This window comes from Chiloscyllium punctatum, chromosome 45, assembly GCF_047496795.1.
Source record: "Chiloscyllium punctatum isolate Juve2018m chromosome 45, sChiPun1.3, whole genome shotgun sequence".
In the NCBI taxonomy this organism is placed as follows: domain Eukaryota; kingdom Metazoa; phylum Chordata; class Chondrichthyes; order Orectolobiformes; family Hemiscylliidae; genus Chiloscyllium; species Chiloscyllium punctatum.
The window spans coordinates 51,219,627-51,236,917 of NC_092783.1; positions in this window are offsets into that span (position 1 = coordinate 51,219,627).

Here is a 17,291-nt window from a genome sequence, read left to right on the forward strand (position 1 = left end):
GTCCAGAGACAGTATGTTCTTGTTGGTGTGAAGGCCAAGGCTGGTAGGTGTAGGGAACGTTGGATGACTAGAGAAATTGAGGCACTGGTCAAGAAAACAAAGGAGATATATGGTAGGTATAGACAGCTGGGATTGAGTGAATCCCTTGAGGAGTATAACAGCAGTAGGAATATATTCAACATGGAAATTAGGAGGGCAAAAGAGGAACATGAAATAGCTTTGGCAAAGCAGGTTAAGGAGAATCTAAAGAGAGTCTACAAATGCATTAAGGTTAAAAGAGTAACTAGGGAGAGAATAGGGCCCCTTAAAAATCGACGAGTTCATTGATGTGTGGATCAGCAGGAAATGGATGAAATACTAAACGAGTATTTCATGTCAGTACTTACTGTGGAGAAGGACTTGGAAGCTAGAGAACTTGGAGAAATGAATAATGATATCTTGAAATATCGGCCACATGACAGAGGAGGAGCTGCTGGACCTTTTAAAATGCATAAAAGTAGATAAATCCCCGTGACCTGATCAGGTGTACCTGAGAAGTTTGTGTGAAGCTAGGGAAGTGAGTGCTGGACCCCTTGCTGAGATACTTATATCACTGATAGCCACTGATGAGGTGTCAGAAGACTGGAGGGTGGCTAATGTGGTTCCATTATTTAAGAAAGGTGGTAAGGAAAAGCAAGGGAACAATAGACCAGTGAGCCTGACATCAGTGGTGGGTAAGTTGTTAGAGGGGTTTCTGATGGGCAGGACTTACATGTGTTTGGAAAGGCAAGGACTGATTAGGGATAGTCAACATGGCTTGGCGTGTGAGAAATGTGTCTCACTAACTTGGTTTATTTTTTTTGAAGCAATGATGAAGAAAATTGATGAAGGCAGAGCAGAGGACTTTGACCATATGGACTTCAGCAAAGCATTTGACAAGCTTCCACATAGTAGACTAGTTTGCAAAGTTAGATCACATGGAATACAAGGAAAGAGCTAGCCATTTGGATACAAAACTGACTGGAATGTAGGAGACAGAGGGTGGTAGTTGAGGATTGCTATTGTACTGGAGCCCTGTGACCAGCGCTGTGCTACAAATATCAGTGCTAGGTCCACTGCATTTTGTCACTTATATAAAGGATTTGGGTGTGAACATAAGAGGGATAGTTAGTAAGTTTTCAGATGACACCAAAGTTGGAGGTGTAGTGGACAGCAGAGAAGGTTATCTCGGAGTACAACAGTTAGGCCAATGGGCTGATGGGCTACTGGGCCGAGAAGTGGCAGATGGAGTTTAATTTAGATAGATATGAGGAGTTGCATTTTGGACAGGCAAATCAGGGCAGGAGTTATTCACTAATGGTAAGGTCCTGGGGAATGTGGCTGAACAAAAAGACCTTGGGGTGCAGTTTCATAGCTCCCTAAAGATGGAGTCGCAGGTAGTGATGAAAGCATTTGGCATGCATGACTTTATTGGTCAGTGCATTGAGTTGGGATGTCATGTTGCAGCTGTTCAGGACATTGGTTCGGCCACTTTTAGAATACTGCATTCAATTTTGGTCACCCTAACTTAGAACAGACATTTTTAAACTTGAGGTGGAGCAGAAAAGATTTACAAGGATGTTGCCAGGATTGGAGGGCTTGAACTATAGGAGAGGATGAATAGGCTGGGGCTGTTTTCCATGGAGTGTCAGAGGCTGAGGGGTGACCTGATAGAGGTTTATAAAATCATGAGGGACATGGACAGGATGAATAGACAAAGTCTTATTCCCAGGGTAGGGGAGTTCAAAACTAGAAGGCATAGGTTTATGGTGACAGGGGGAAGATATAAAAAGGACCTGAGGGGCCTATATACACAGAGGGTGGTGTGTGCATGGAATGAGCTACCAGGGGAAGTGGTGAAGGCTGGTATGATTACAACATTTAAAAGGCATCAGCATGGGTATATGAATAGGAATGGTTTAGAGGGATTTGGGTCAAGTGCTGGCACATGGGACTAGGTTAAATTGTGACAACTGGGCGGCATAAGCAAGTCAGACCGAAGGGCTTGTTTCTGTGCTAGACCTCTCTATGACTCTATCTGTCCAGAGATGGCACTAGTTAGCTGCCTCTCCATGGTGTTCTGAGCTCTCTCCTCCTGAAAGCAAGCAAAGTAGAGACTTCAAGTGTAAGAAAAGGAGTGAATTGAATGGGCATAAAGGCAAGATTTAGGAAATCATAGAAAGTGATGGCATAACACTGCATTAAGGTAGTGAGTGTCCAGATTGTAATGTGAGGAAGTATCTCAACACAGAGGGTTGGGTGTCTTTCTAAGGTGTGGTATGAGTGTGATTTGCTGGAGAAAGCTTTGGAAGGCAGATTGATGGGCTGCTGGGCTAAGACACACATTTGGAAATTCTTCACTGTGCCACGTTACTTACCTTCTCTGATAAGGTCATTAACTTCTCGTAGGACTATATCCAGGAGCGTAGAACCGCACTTTCTCTGCTCACTTCTCTCGGCAACTTCTAACCACACTTTCTTGTACTCTGTATTAAGTTTCTTCTTCCCATTGGCAGGGAACTGAATCTCCTTGTGGGCCCTTGGAGCCAACATCATCTCCAGGGAGGCATCAGTGGTATTATCTTGGTATTACCTTGTTATAATGTTGTGAATCCATAGCTCCAGGCTCTGGCTCTGTTTAAACAGCTGTACAATGTTTCAAATCTCATCTTAACAAGCCCTTTTAAATATTTGAGCTGCAATAGACAGATACAGGTCATCACCACACCCACTTGCGCTAATTGGTCAGAAACCCACGATATCAGTTGCTAATGCACTGACTGTGTTAAGACGCCACGATCAAACAAATGTTTTCTGAAATGCCTGGCTTCCGTATGTGCTGCCAAGTTCCCGTGTTGCTCGCGGGTCGGGAAACTAAAATCCAGCCCCTCTTTCGGAAAGAACCAGCTCAATGTCAGCCATATGGAGTTAGTTGGATCAGTACTTCTCAGGAGGCTCCAGGTCTTGGTTCCACTGTTCATACTGGCTCCCACTCAGTTGAACCGACCAATCTACATTGTCTCACGAACCCAGGATTGGACTTCAAATCACACATCTTGTGTACGAACCGATCACCCCTCCTCTGCCCTCTGATTACCACTCCCTAATTTCCCTATATCACATATAGCTTTCAGCAGAATGCTCCATCTGGTCCAAAATTCAAAACCTCTGGCAAACCTTTGACCCAGTCATGCTCTACTCAAGTTCCAATTTACCCAGAGACCATTTTGTGTCCCATATACATTTCTGATCACATATCAATCTATTTGCTTTCTCCATGCAATGGAATCATAACCAATATTTATCTCCAAAATTCCATTACCTTTCTCTTCCCTTAGCCTGCAATGTTATTGCTAAACAGATCTCAACAGCATCCTCCACCCAGGCAGCCCCAGTCCATCTGTTCTATCCCAAAGCTGCTCCTTTATTGATGGTATACACTTTAGGTGCCAATTCTTCTGAATTCCTTTCTCAAAACCCACTGTCCGCTCTCAAATGAATCTTGAAAGCATACCTCTTTCACCACCTCTTTGACCTTCTCCATTAATTCCACTTGACATTGTGCTTGCTGTTCACCTTGCCTTCTGAAAACGTGCTTGCTGTACTTCATTACACAGAAGTTGAGGTGTGAAGGTGTGCTGTTGTGATCGGAGGACAAACTAATATTGAAAAATAACTTTGTAACTACTCATCCTCTCTATCAAGATCTGTTTATTACTGCTAAGTTCAAGGATTACTAAGTTTTGCCATGAATCAGAGGCAACCTGATGCTTAATGAAAAATAAATATTGTGCCCTTTTAAACCTTTCCCCATAATCTCTTTCCTTGTTTGGAAGTCATATTCCAGATAAGGCTTTCCACAACTTGCATTACGTGTTTCTGCATACTTTGCACTACTGTGTCCAAACTTCATCCAAACCAGGAAGAAGCTTTATACACAAGGCAAAACAGTGCAGTGTGACCACCACCCACCCAAAACTTTATTTGATATGCATCAATAATGCAGATATAAGCATGCAATCCAGCTTATACCATGATCAAAATGAGTGAAAACACTGGCACAAAAATTGGCAAGTCTCACGCAAGATTAGAAGCCTTTTCTCCCTGTAGAGTAATAGATATGTGGCACAATGCAAAGCTATGTTGATTAACATTTGAAAATAAGCTGGATGAACATGGTGTTAAGAATGGGATTAAAAGTCAAAAGCAGAGGCTTCGACATAGAGAATCAAATGTCCCCTGGAACATTTGTTGCAGTCCTACTGGGACCAGAGAAATATTATCCATCAATCTAACTAGTCAAGTCTGAACAATAGTTCAGAAGCACAGCAGGAAAGCAAGGTATGATATGCAAGTTTAAAAGTGAAGAGTGCAAAGGTGAAAGTATCTGGATTGCTTCCAGTGCTATCTGGGGCAATGGAGAGAAGGGGAAGTCCAATAACTTCTCAGGTTAGTGGAAGAAATCAATATTGTATACAAACAGGGAATTTCCTGTAGTAGAAGGTCTGTCTGCTTAATATAATCACTGAATGGCTCCATATGGCCTATCCATGAAAATTGAGAGGCCCACGGTGCTCAGTTATGACTCTGGTGTGTGTGTGGATTTCAGTTAAACATTTTTTTTCCTAACTTGAAGGCTGGTATTTGTCAGTTTATTTCTGTTATCGCGCTCAAAAACCTTGTTTACTCAGGGTTAAGCCCAAAGAAATTCTGAAGATATTATAGGATTCATTCTGGGCAGCTTGCTTGAGGAACCAGTTTTTACTAAATTCAAATACAATCATGCGATGTGATGTGTTCAGTTAAGACTGTTTGAATTCGTGTATCGCTGGACATCGGAGTGCATCTGGGAAAATTAACAAACAGTGAAATTCACAACTAATCTTGGAGGAACTGTTGGGCGATGTTCACAGCACAGAATCAGGTAAGTTAATTGTTGTTTTAAGTCTGTCCAAGAGAAAGGCTGCAGTAGTGGGTACAGTGGATTCTTTCTTGATTATATGTTTTTGGAGATAAGTCTCTTGGTTAAACTTAATATATAAGCCATAGTTATTAATATAACCTGGGGCAGTGTTTGTAGAGGAATAAGACGGTGTTATTTTCTGGGTCTGTAGATTGTGAAGGAGCAAAAATGGCCTTTGCAGTGAGATGTACTTCTTGTCAGATATGGGAGTTTAAAGAGAGTTTAAGGGTTACTGCGGAATACACCTGCCATAAATGCTGTTGGATGCAAATCTTATCAGATCAAGTGGATTTCATGGAGAGACAGATAGAAGCGATGAGGAATTTGCAACAGCAACAGTATGTGATGGGGGAAGGGGGGAAAGTCTCAGATACAGACACATAGATGGGTTAACTCCAGGAAGAGTAAGAGAGGTAGGCAGCTAGTGCAGGAGTCTTTTGTGGATATACCCATTTCAAACAGGTATGTTGTTTTGGAAAATGTAGGGGGTAATGGATTCGCAGGGGAACGTAGCACCAACAGCCAAGTTTCTGGTATTGAGACTAGCTCTAATGCAACGAGGGGTACGTCAGGTTCTAAGAGATCAATTGTGTTCGGGGATTCTGTATTCAGAGGTACAGACAGATGTTTCTGTGGCCAGCAGAGAAAAAGCAGAATGGTGTGTTGATTCCCTGATGCCATGATCAAGGATGTCTCAGAGAGGGTGCAGAATGTTCTCAAGGGGGAGAGGGGCCAGCAGGAGGTCATTGAACATATTGGAACCAACGACATAGAAAGGGAAAAGGTTGAGATTCTGAAGGGAGATTACAGAGAGTTAGGCAGGAATTTAAAAAGGAGGTCCTCAAGGATAGTAATATCTGGATTACTCTTGGTGCTACGAGCTAGTGAGGGCAGGAATTGGAAGATAGAGCAGATGAATGCCTGGTTGAGGAGCTGGTGTTTGGGAGAAGGATTCACATTTTTGGATCATTGGAATCTCTTTTGTGGTAGAAGTGACCTGTACAAGAAGGACGGATTGCACCTAAATTGGAAGGGGACTAATATACTGACAGGGAAATTTGCTAGAACTGCTTGGGAGGATTTAAACTAGTAAGGTGGGGGGGTGGGACCCAGGGAGATAGTGAGGAAAGAGATCGATCTGAGGCTTGTACAGTTGAGAACAGAAGCAAGTCAAACAGTCAGGGCAGGCAGGGACAAGGTAGGACTAATAAATTAAACTGCATTTATTTCAATGCAAGGGGCCTAACAGGGAAGGCAGATGAACTCAGTGCATGGTTTGGAACATGGGACTGGGATATCATAGCAATTACAGAAACATGGCTCAGGGATGGGCAGAACTGTCAGCTAATGTTCCAGGACACAAATGCTACAGGAAGGATAGAAAGGGAGGCAAGAGAGGAGGGGGAGTGGCATTTTTGATAAGGGATAGCATTACAGCTGTGCCGAGGGAGGATATTCCTGGAAATACATCCAGGGAAGTTATTTGGGTGGAACTGAGAAATAAGAAGGGGATGATCACCTTATTGGGATTGTATTATAGACCCCCCAGTAGTCAGAGGGAAGTTGAGAAACAAACTTGCAAGGAGATCCCAGCTATCTGAAAGAATAATAGGGTGGTTATGGTAGGGGATTTTAACTTTCCAAACATCAACTGGGACTGCCATAGTGTTAAAGGTTGAGATGGAGTGTGTACAAGACAATTTTCTGATTCAGTGTGTGGATGTACCTAGGAGAGAAGTTACAAAACTTGACCTACTCTTGGGAAATAAGGCTGGGCAGGTGACTGAGGAGTATTTGGAAAGGCAAGGACTGATTCGGGACAGTCAACATGGCTTTCAGCGTGGGAAATCAAGTCTCACAAACTTGATTGAGGTTTTTGATGAAGTAACATAGAAGATTGATGAGGGCAGAACAGTGGGCATGATTGATATGGACTTCAGTAAGACGTTCAACAAGGTTCCCCATGGGAGATTGATTAGCAAGGTTAGATCTCATGGAATACAGGGAGAACTAGCCATTTGGATACAGAACTGGCTCAAAGGTAGAAGACAGAGTGTGGTGGTGGAGGGTTGTTTTTCAGACTGGAGGCCTGTGACCAGTGGAGTGCCACAAGGATCGGTGCCGGGCCCTCTACTTTTTGTCGTATACATAAATGATTTGGAAGTGAGCATAAGAGGTACAGTTAGTAAGTTTGCAGATGACACCAAAATTGGAGATGTAGTGGACAGCGAAGAGGGTTACCTCAGATTACAACAGGATCTTGACCCCAGATGGGCCAATGAGCCGAGAAGTGGCAGATAGAGTTTAATTTAGATAAATGTGAGATGCTGCATTTTGGGAAAGCAAATCTTAGCAGGACTTATACACTTAATGGTAAGGTCCTAGAGAGTGTTGCCGAACAAAGACACCTTGGAGTGCAGGTTCATAGCTCCTTGAAAGTGGATTTGCAGGTAGGTCGGATAGTGAAGAAGGCGTTTGGTTTCCTTTAGTGGTCAGAGTATTGAGTACAGGAGTTGGGAGGTCATGTTGCGGCTGTACAGGACGTTGGTTAGGCCACTGTTGGAATATTGCGTGCAATTCTGCTCTCCTTCCTATCAGAAAGATGTTGTGAAACTTGAAAGGGTTCAGAAAAGATTTACAAGGATGTTGACAGGGTTGGAGGATTTGAGCTACAGGGAGAGGCTGAACAGGCTGGGGCTGTTTTCCCTGGAGCATCAGAGGCTGAGGGGTGACCTTATAGAGGTTTACAAAGTTATGAAGGGCATGAATCGGCTAAATAGACAAAGTCTTTTCCCTGGGGTCGGGGAGTCCAGAACTACAGGGCAGAGGTTTAGGGTGAGAGGGGAAAGATATAAAAGAGACCTAAGGGGCAACTTTTTCATGTACGTGTATGGAATGAGCTACCAGAGGAAGTGGTGGAGGCTGGTACAATTGCAACATTTAAGAGGCATTTGGTTGCGTATATGAATAGGAAGGGTTTGGAGGTATATGGGCCAGGTGCTGACAGGTGGGACTAGATCGGGTTTGGGATATCTGGTCGGCATGGACGGGTTCCATGCTGTACATCTCTATGACTCTATGACTCTAAGTGATGGTTTGGCAGAATTCTTAAGTTCACAGAAAGTTGTTTAAATTCTGTTTGGATCTGGTTACTAGTTCAGAGTGGTAAATCAACCTTCAAGACTACTTTCAAACAGGGAAACCAAGAAACATCTGGAATAAGTGAAAAACAAGGACCTAAACTACAAGAAGCTTATTGAAGAGTATTACAAAATGGTAAATGTGTCAAATTCATTTTCAAAGGAAAGGTTTCATGAATTCAGTAAGGATAGGTAAGTGTTCTGAAGAGCGTTCATATACCACCTTGTAGTATTTCTCCAGCAAGACCTTAAACTATTTCATTTTTAACAAATTATTTTTGAATGCATTTCTGTTATCATACAGACAAAGGTACTAGGTATTTCAGACATAGTAAAATCCCACAGGCTAGTGACAGATAGGCAGGATAGCAGCTAAACTATATCTGTTGCTATTGGTTAAGGGAAGAATTCTGGTCACAGCGCCTCCAAACTTTCTTCAATAATGCTGTGGAATGTTTAATGTTCATCATTGACATCATATCTAACAACACCATTCTGTATGAAGTGCCGTCTTAGATTTTGTGCTTGAGTCTTGAAATGGATTTCTAACCCTGACCACCTGAATCAGAGGCAAGAAGTGGCTTGGACAGCATTTAAACAACTAACGTAATTATTATTGGCAATTGTTGAAGTCACAATAAAACACAGAAATCAGAAGAACAATGCTCACTAATTGTGGCAACAGCCATTGGAGACACTGAAGAAGATCAACAATTATTCTCAAGAGTAATGATTAAAGGTAGGCAATAAATGGTAGACTTGTCAGCAACGCTTATATCTTATAATTCTGAAGAAAAAGATAAACAGACTGTTGGTGGAGCCTTCAAATAAGACTTTCATTAATAATCTTGAAACCTTATTCTCCTTAAGATTTTGAGATTTATTAGGACTTTACAGGTGATGCAGGTTCATTTAATGCAGGTTCTTATATCAGGACATTTTTTTCCTGAAATAACCTCAGGTTTTGGAAGGAATTGACGAGGAACAAAAATTCAAGTCTGGTTTAAAAAAAGGCAAGGTCAGCACAATCCCATTCTCTCATTAAGGAAATACAATTGGCAGTTTATTAACCTGAGGGTCACCCCACCTCAGGTAAGGGAAGAGGTTGGGAAGGAGAATCCTGCATGGTAACCTCAGTCTGTGCAGGAATTGAACCCACACCATTGGCATCATTCACCAGCCATCCAATCAACCGAGCTAGCCTGTATTGCATGGTAGTTAATTCAGTTTTGGAATAATTCCTGAGACTTTGACATGTTGACAAGCACAGGAAGGACTAATACAATTAAATAGAGTCCCTACAGTGTGGAAGCAGGCCATTTGGCCCAACAGGTCCATACCGACCCTTTGAAGAGTATCCCAACCCAGACCCATTCCCCTACCTTATTACGTTTTTTATATTTTCCACTGACTAATGCACCTAACCTACACACCTCTGAACACTATGGGCAATTTAGCATGATCAATTCACCACACCTGCACATTTTTGGATTGGTAGGGTTCGGGGGAGTCTTGTCAAATAGAGAGACCTAGGGGTTCAGGACATAGCATTTTGAAAGTTTTGTCACAGATAGACAGAATGGTAACGAAGCCATTTGGAAAGCTTGCCTTCATTACTCAGACCATTCAATGTAGGAGTTGGGACGTCATGTTGTTATACAGAATGTTGGTAAGGCTACTTTGGAGTACTGTGTACAGTTCTGGTCGCTTGCTATCAGAAAGATATTATAAAATGTGAGTTAGAACATAGAACAATACAGCACAGAACAGGCCCTTCGGCCCACGATGTTGTGCCGAACTTCTATCCTAGATTAAGCACCCATCCATGTACCTATCCAAATGCCGCTTAAAGGTCGCCAATGAATCTGACTCTACCACTCCCACGGGCAGCGCATTCCATGCCCCCACCACTCTCTGGGTGAAGAACCCACCCCTGACATCTCCCCTATACCTTCCACCGTTCACCTTAAATTTATGTCCCCTTGTAACACTCTGTTGTACCCGGGGAAAAAGTTTCTGACTGTCTACTCTATCTATTCCTCTGATCATCTTATAAACCTCTATCAAGTCACCCCTCATCCTTCGCCGTTCCAACGAGAAAAGGCCGAGAACTCTCAACCTATCCTCGTACGACCTACTCTCCATTCCAGGCAACATCCTGGTAAATCTTCTCTGCACCCTCTCCAAAGCTTCCACATCTTTCCTAAAGTGAGGCGACCAGAACTGCACACAGTACTCCAAATGTGGCCTAACCAAAGTCCTGTACAGCTGCAACATCACCTCACGACTCTTGAATTCAATCCCTCTGCTAATGAACGATAATACTCCATAGGCCTTCTTACAAACTCTATCCACCTGAGTGGCAACCTTCAAAGATCTATGTACATAGACCCCAAGATCCCTCTGTTCCTCCACCTGACCAAGAACCCTACCATTAACCCTGTATTCCGCATTCTTATTTGTTCTTCCAAAATGGACAACTTCACACTTGGCAGGGTTGAACTCCATCTGCCACTCCTCAGCCCAGCTCTGCATCATATCTAAGTCCCTCTGCAGCCGACAACAGCCCTCCTCACTGTCCACAACTCCACCTATCTTTGTATCATCTGCAAATTTACTGACCCACCCTTCGACTCCCTCATCTAAGTCATTAATAAAAATTACAAACAGCAGAGGACCCAGAACTGATCCCTGCGGAACTCCACTTGTAACTGGACTCCATGCTGAATATTTACCATCTACTACCACTCTCTGACTTCGACCGGTTAGCCAGTTTTCTATCCAATTGGCCAAATTTCCCTCTATCCCATGCCTCCTGACTTTCCGCATAAGCCTACCATGGGGAACCTTATCAAATGCCTTACTAAAATCCATGTACACTACATCCACTGCTCTACCCTCATCCACATGCTTGGTCACCTCCTCGAAGAATTCAATAAGACTTGTAAGGCAAGACCTACCCTTCACAAATCCGTGCTGGCTGTCCCTAATCAAGCAGTGCCGTTCCAGATACTCGTAAATCCTATCCCTCAGTACCCTTTCCATTACTTTGCCTACCACAGAAGTAAGACTAACTGGCCTGTAATTCCCGGGGTTATCCCTATTCCCTTTTTTGAACAGTGGCACAACATTCGCTACTCTCCAGTCCCCTGGTACCACCCCCGTTGCCAGTGAAGACGAGAAGATCATTGCCAACGGTACTGCAATTTCCTCTCTTGCTTCCCACATAATCCTAGGATATATCCCGTCAGGCCCGGGGGACTTGTCTATCCTCAAGTTGTTCAAAATGTCCAACACATCTTCCTTCCTAACAGATATCTCTTCTAGCTTATCAGTCCGTTTCACACTCTCCTCTTCAACAATACAGTCCCTCTCGTTCGTAAATACTGAAGAGAAGTACTTGTTCAAGACCTCTCCTATCTCTTCCGACTCAATACACAGTCTCCCACCACTGTCCTTGATCGGACCTACCCTCGTTCTCGTCATTCTCAGGTTTCTCACATACGCATAGAATGCCTTGGGGTTATCCTTGATCCTATCCGCCAGGGATTTTTCATGCCCTCTCTTAGCTCTCCTAATCCCTTTCTTCAGGTCCCTTCTGGCTATCCTGTATCCCTCCACTGCTCTGTCTGAACCTTGTTTCCTCAACCTTATGTAAGTTGGTGTAGATAAGATTTACGAGGATACTACCGAGATGGGAGGATTTGAGTTATCGGGAGAGGCTGGATAGGTTGGCACCTATTTTACTGAAACTGAGTGGTGCCCTTACAGAGGTTTATAAAACCATGAGGGACATAGATAAAGGTAAATAGGAAGGTTTTTTTTACTAGGATAGGGGTGTTCAAAACTAGAGGGCATAATTTTGAGTGAGAGGAGAAAGATTTAAAAGGGACCTGAGGGGGAGTCTTTTCACAGAGGGTGATTCGTATGTGGTATGAGCTGCTAAAGGAAATGTTAGATGCAGGTACAACTACAACATTTAAAAGACATTTGGACAGGTACATGAATAAGAAAGGGATATGGACCAAATGCAGGCAAATAGAATTACTTTAGTTTGGGAGGCTTGGTTGGCATGGACTGAAGGGTCTGTTTCTGTGCTGTATGACTCTATAACCCCAGAACACCAATGAATTAATGAACTAGGTCTTACAACACTGAAGCCAAGATCATTCTCCACCAATTCTGTCAGTCTTGTGTTCTCTTGCTCATCATTAAGGGAGGTTTCACACATTAACCATGACAAGCGCTAGCCAATTAGTAAACGTGATACTGCATTTCAAGGAAAGATTTGTTGCCAAACTAACTAAGGCTGTATTTGAAAGATATCATGGGCAATGGCCATTTTCATAGTTGAATGGCCATCTCGAACATCTCACAATGCATCTGTCAAAAAACCGCAATCAATGCCAAAGCCAGATAATTCTTCAATTCAGCAAAATTATTAAACCATCCAAAAATAAACAAAATGATTTATCATATTCCTTAAGTTTGTTTTAACTTGCCTTCCATTTCTTGGTTCTTATGGCTGTCTTTTTAAAATGTCACATTCGTCAGAATAGTAACATACCCATGAAACCCATTGAGGCAGCCTAATTTAACAAAACCAGCTTAGCTGTTTTCGCTTCCTAATAGCAGTAAAATCAAGTGCTACACATCAGAATAAAACATAATTAAGGCTGGACAATAAGTGAATGCCAAGAGGATGAAATAAGAGAACACTTACTTTTATATAACATCTTTCATGACATCCCAAACATCTTATAGCCAATAAATTGGTTTTGAAGCCTATTCATTGTTGTAATATAGGAGATAGAGGTAGCTCATTTGTGCATGGTGAGATCCCACTTAAAAAAAGGAAATGACCAGGCAAACTTTATTTTTAGTGTTATTGGTTAACAAGTAAATATTGGCTACAACATCAGGATGATCTCTCCTGCTTTTCATATCCAAACATTCCAAAGCTTGCTAAACAGCTAAACCATAAGTGTATCAAACACATCATAAAGTTCTCCAAGAACCTAAAGAGGAAATGTGGATGATCCTGGTTAATAGTGTCAGGCCCCTTCTGTACCAGAAATATCCTTAAGTTTGTAAGCTCTAACAGGTTATTTCAATATTGTTTCATTTGTAAGTTCATTCACTTCTGGAGCGCTAGGTTTGAATGTGATCAACTTACAAAAGGACATTGATGATGTGGAGGAGGTTTAGAGAAGGGCAACAAGGATGATGACTTGGAGATGCCGGTGTTGGACTGGGGTGTACAAAGTTAAAAATCACACAACACCAGGTTATAGTCCAACAGGTTTAATTGGAAGCACTAGCTTTCAGAGCAACGCTCCTTCATCAGGTGATAGTGGAGGGCTCGATCCTAATAGGATCGAGCCCTCCACTACCACCTGATGAAGGAGCGTCGCTCTGAAAGCTAGTGTGCTTCCAATTAAACCTGTTGGACTATAACCTGGTGTTGTGTTATTTTTAACAAGGATGATGCCCTTATTTAAAGCTCTTAATTTGGAAGGAAGATTTGTGGAATTGAATTTGCTTCCGTTTGAATAAAGCAGATTAAGGCAGCACAGTTATTCTAGTCTCTCTGATGCAGGAAGGGATGGATAACATCGATACAGGGAATTACTTAACCTCTGATCATAGTGATACAGAAAAGAAAAGTCTCAAGTACAGCAAGAAACTAAGTTTGACTCTTGCCACTGTAACCATATGTGAACTGGATTTCCACCAAAAAAATCAGTTAATGCGATCTTGATTAATTTCCCTAAAAAAGCATTTGTTGGTTTATTAAAGAACAAGGTTGAAGGTGATGACGGTGACACAGGTATTCAAATACACTCTGGAACACAATAGCTTCTGTACTTCTGAGACCAAGAAAGTGTCACCAGTGGAATGCGATTGGCAAGGGTTGAATAATGCTGATTGTAATTTTAGCCTAATGTCTGAGGGTTTTGCTATGTTACCTTAGGGTGTCAGGGATAACTTTCACAGAGCTTTATCTTGGAAATTTTACCTGTGGTTATTCACTTCTCTCAAGAGATTTAATAAACAAGGCAGAGTCCACAACAGACTAATTGTACATGGTCTTTCGAAGGAACAAGTCTGCCATACCAGCTGGCCTTGCCTTATACTTTGTTTTCTTACACTCACTTTTAGCAGCCAATTGAACAGAAAAACAGTGACTCAGCTGAGCAGTTGTGCCTGATATTTCTTCACTTGTTTAATCCCACTAGCCCCCTGTCCTCCTTATATTTCAGCAGAATATATAATCTTTATGCCACACTTTGAAAAATAGGTCCACCTTCCAGTGACCATTTCTTTTGTGTTCTGATGCCGAACTAGTTTTCTGCAGCTCCTGTTATCATTACTATTGACAGATTTTCAAAACAAGTTCATTCGAAAGCAGCTAAGTCTTTGTTCAGCAGGTCGCATTGTTTCTGAGCTCAGAATGAGAAGGAGGGTTGCTGATTGAGCTGTTCCAAATGATAAGCAGACTCAAAGGGTTGCACCCTTCTGATCCAATATGATTTCACGCAACAGGCTCAAATTAAACAATGACGTAAAAGGAACTGTTCTTAATGCTAAACAGAACTCAAAATCCAGTTTGTCTTTGGTGGGTTGGTATATGTTTGTCAGAACTTTCAGTTCACGATGAGATCACCACAGATTCAAGATCCAGAACTTTCAACTGTTCAAAGTGACGAAAGAAACAGACATATCCTATAATAAAGCAAACTATTAACTATCCTGATTAACTATTCCTGATGAAGGACTCTTGCCCGAAACATCGATTTTCCTGCTCCTCAGACATTGCCTGACCTGCTGTGCTTTTCCAGCACCACACTCTCGACTCTGGCCTCCAGCCTTTACAGTCCTCACTTTCTCCTATTAACTATCCATCCATGCGCTTCACCTCACATTTTTGTGCATGACTGTTAGTGCATGAGCTGGATAGATGAGGGCAGAGCAGTAGATGTTGTCTATGTGGCCTTTAGCAAGGTCTTCAACAAGATACCTTATTGGATCCATCGAGAACTAGCCAATTGGATACAAAATTGGTTTGACAGGAGGAAACAGAGGATGGTGGTAGAGGGTTGTTTTTCAGACTGGTGACCTGTGACTAGCAGTGTGCCTCAAGAATCGGTGTTGTGCCCACTGTTGTTCACCATTTATAAAAACGATTTAAATGAAAATATAGGAGACATGTCTGATAAGTTTTCAGATGACACCAAAATAATGGTATAATGAATATTGAAGAAAGTTATTCAAGAGTACAGCGGAATCTTGATCAGCTGGACCAGTGGGCCAAGGAATGGCAGCTGGAGTTTAATTTAGATAAAAGCTAGGTATTGCATTTTTGTGAAACAAACCAGGGCAGGGTTTACACAGGGCTTTAGGGAGCGTTGTCAAATAGAAAGATGCAGGTGCACATTTCTTTGAAAGTGACATCACAGGTAGATAGGGTGATAAAGAAGGTGTTTGGCATATTTGTCTTCATTGGTCAGATCATTGAGCACTGGAATTAGGAGGTAATGCTACAGCTGGGGAGGATTCTGGGTATTTCAAGATGGAGGATGGGAAAAATTTCTGTCTGTAACATCTGCTCCTTTTCTGAAGTATTTTAGGTGCTGGAGGTGATGTCCTCGAATTCCAGGAGCAGCAATTACTGTTTTATATACTGTTGCATTGTTTTGGAATTTTGGAAAAGAAAAGTCAAAACAACAGCAATTTTAAAAGGGACAAGAACAGACAAAGGAAGCACATGGTGAGGTCATTGCAGGAGACAGAGAGAGAGAAAGAACCTGCACAATTACTGCCTTTGCTGTTTGAATTCATGTATTGCTGGACATGGGAGTGCATCTGAGAAAATTAACAAACAATGAAATTCACAACTGATCTTGGAGGAACTGTTAGGCAAAGTCCACATCACAGAATCAGATAAGTTAATTGTTGTTTTAAGTGTGGCCCATAGAGAATCTACAGAAGTGAGTAGAGTGAGTTCTTTCTTGATTATATTTTTTTGGAGATATGCCTCTTGATTAAATTTAAAATATAAGCATAACTATTAATTTAACCGGGGGCAGTGTTTGTAGAGGAATAAGACGGTGTTATTTTCTGGGTCTGTAGATTGTGAAGGAGCAAAAATGGCCTTTAATAGAGTGATATGTACTTCTTGTCAGATATGGGAGTTTAAAGAGAGTTGAAGAGTTATTGCGGATTATATCTGCCATAAATGCAGTTGGCTACAAATCTTATCAGATCAAATGAATCGGTTGGAGAGACAGTTAGAAACGATGAGGAATTTGCAACAGTAACAGTATGTGATGGATGGCAGTTATAGTAAGGGAGGAAGCCTCAGATACAGTCACATAGATGGGTTAACTCCAGGAAAGGGAGAGAGAGGTCAGCAGCATGTGCAGGAGTCTTCTGTGGATATATCCATTTCAAACCGTTATGCTGTTTTGGAAAATGTAGGGGGTGATGGATTCTCAGGGGAACGTTTACTATTATGAGGGAGCATAGCTTTAAATTAAGGGGTGGTAGGTATAGGACAAATGTTAGGGGTAGATTCTTTACTCAGCGAGTTGTGAGTTCATGGAATGCCCTGCCAGTAGCAGTGGTGGACTCTCCCTCTTTATGGGCATTTAAACGGGCATTGGATAGGCATATGGAGGATAGTGGGCTAGTGTAGGTTAGGTGGGCTTGGATTGGCACAACATCGAGGGCCAAAGGGCCTGTACTGCGCTGTATTGTTCTATGTTCTATGTTCTATGTTGCACGAACAGCCAAGTTTCGGGTATTGAGACTGACTCTGATGCAACGAGGCGTACGTCGGGTTCCAAGAGATCAATTGTGTTAGGGGATTCTGTATTCAGAGGGACAGAGAGACGTTTCTGTGGCCAGCAGAGAAAAAGCAGAATGGTGTGTTGCTTCCCTGGTGCCAGGATCAGGGATGTCTCATAGAGGGTGCAGAATGCTCTCACAGGGGAGAGGGGCCAGCAGGAGGTCATTGTCCACATTGGTACCAGCGACATAGGAAGGGAAAAGGTTGAGATTCTGAAGGGAGATTACAGAGAGTTAGGCAGGAATTTAAAAAGGAGGTCCTCAAGGATAGTAATATCTGGATTACTCTTGGTGCTATGAGCTATTGAGGGCAGGAATAG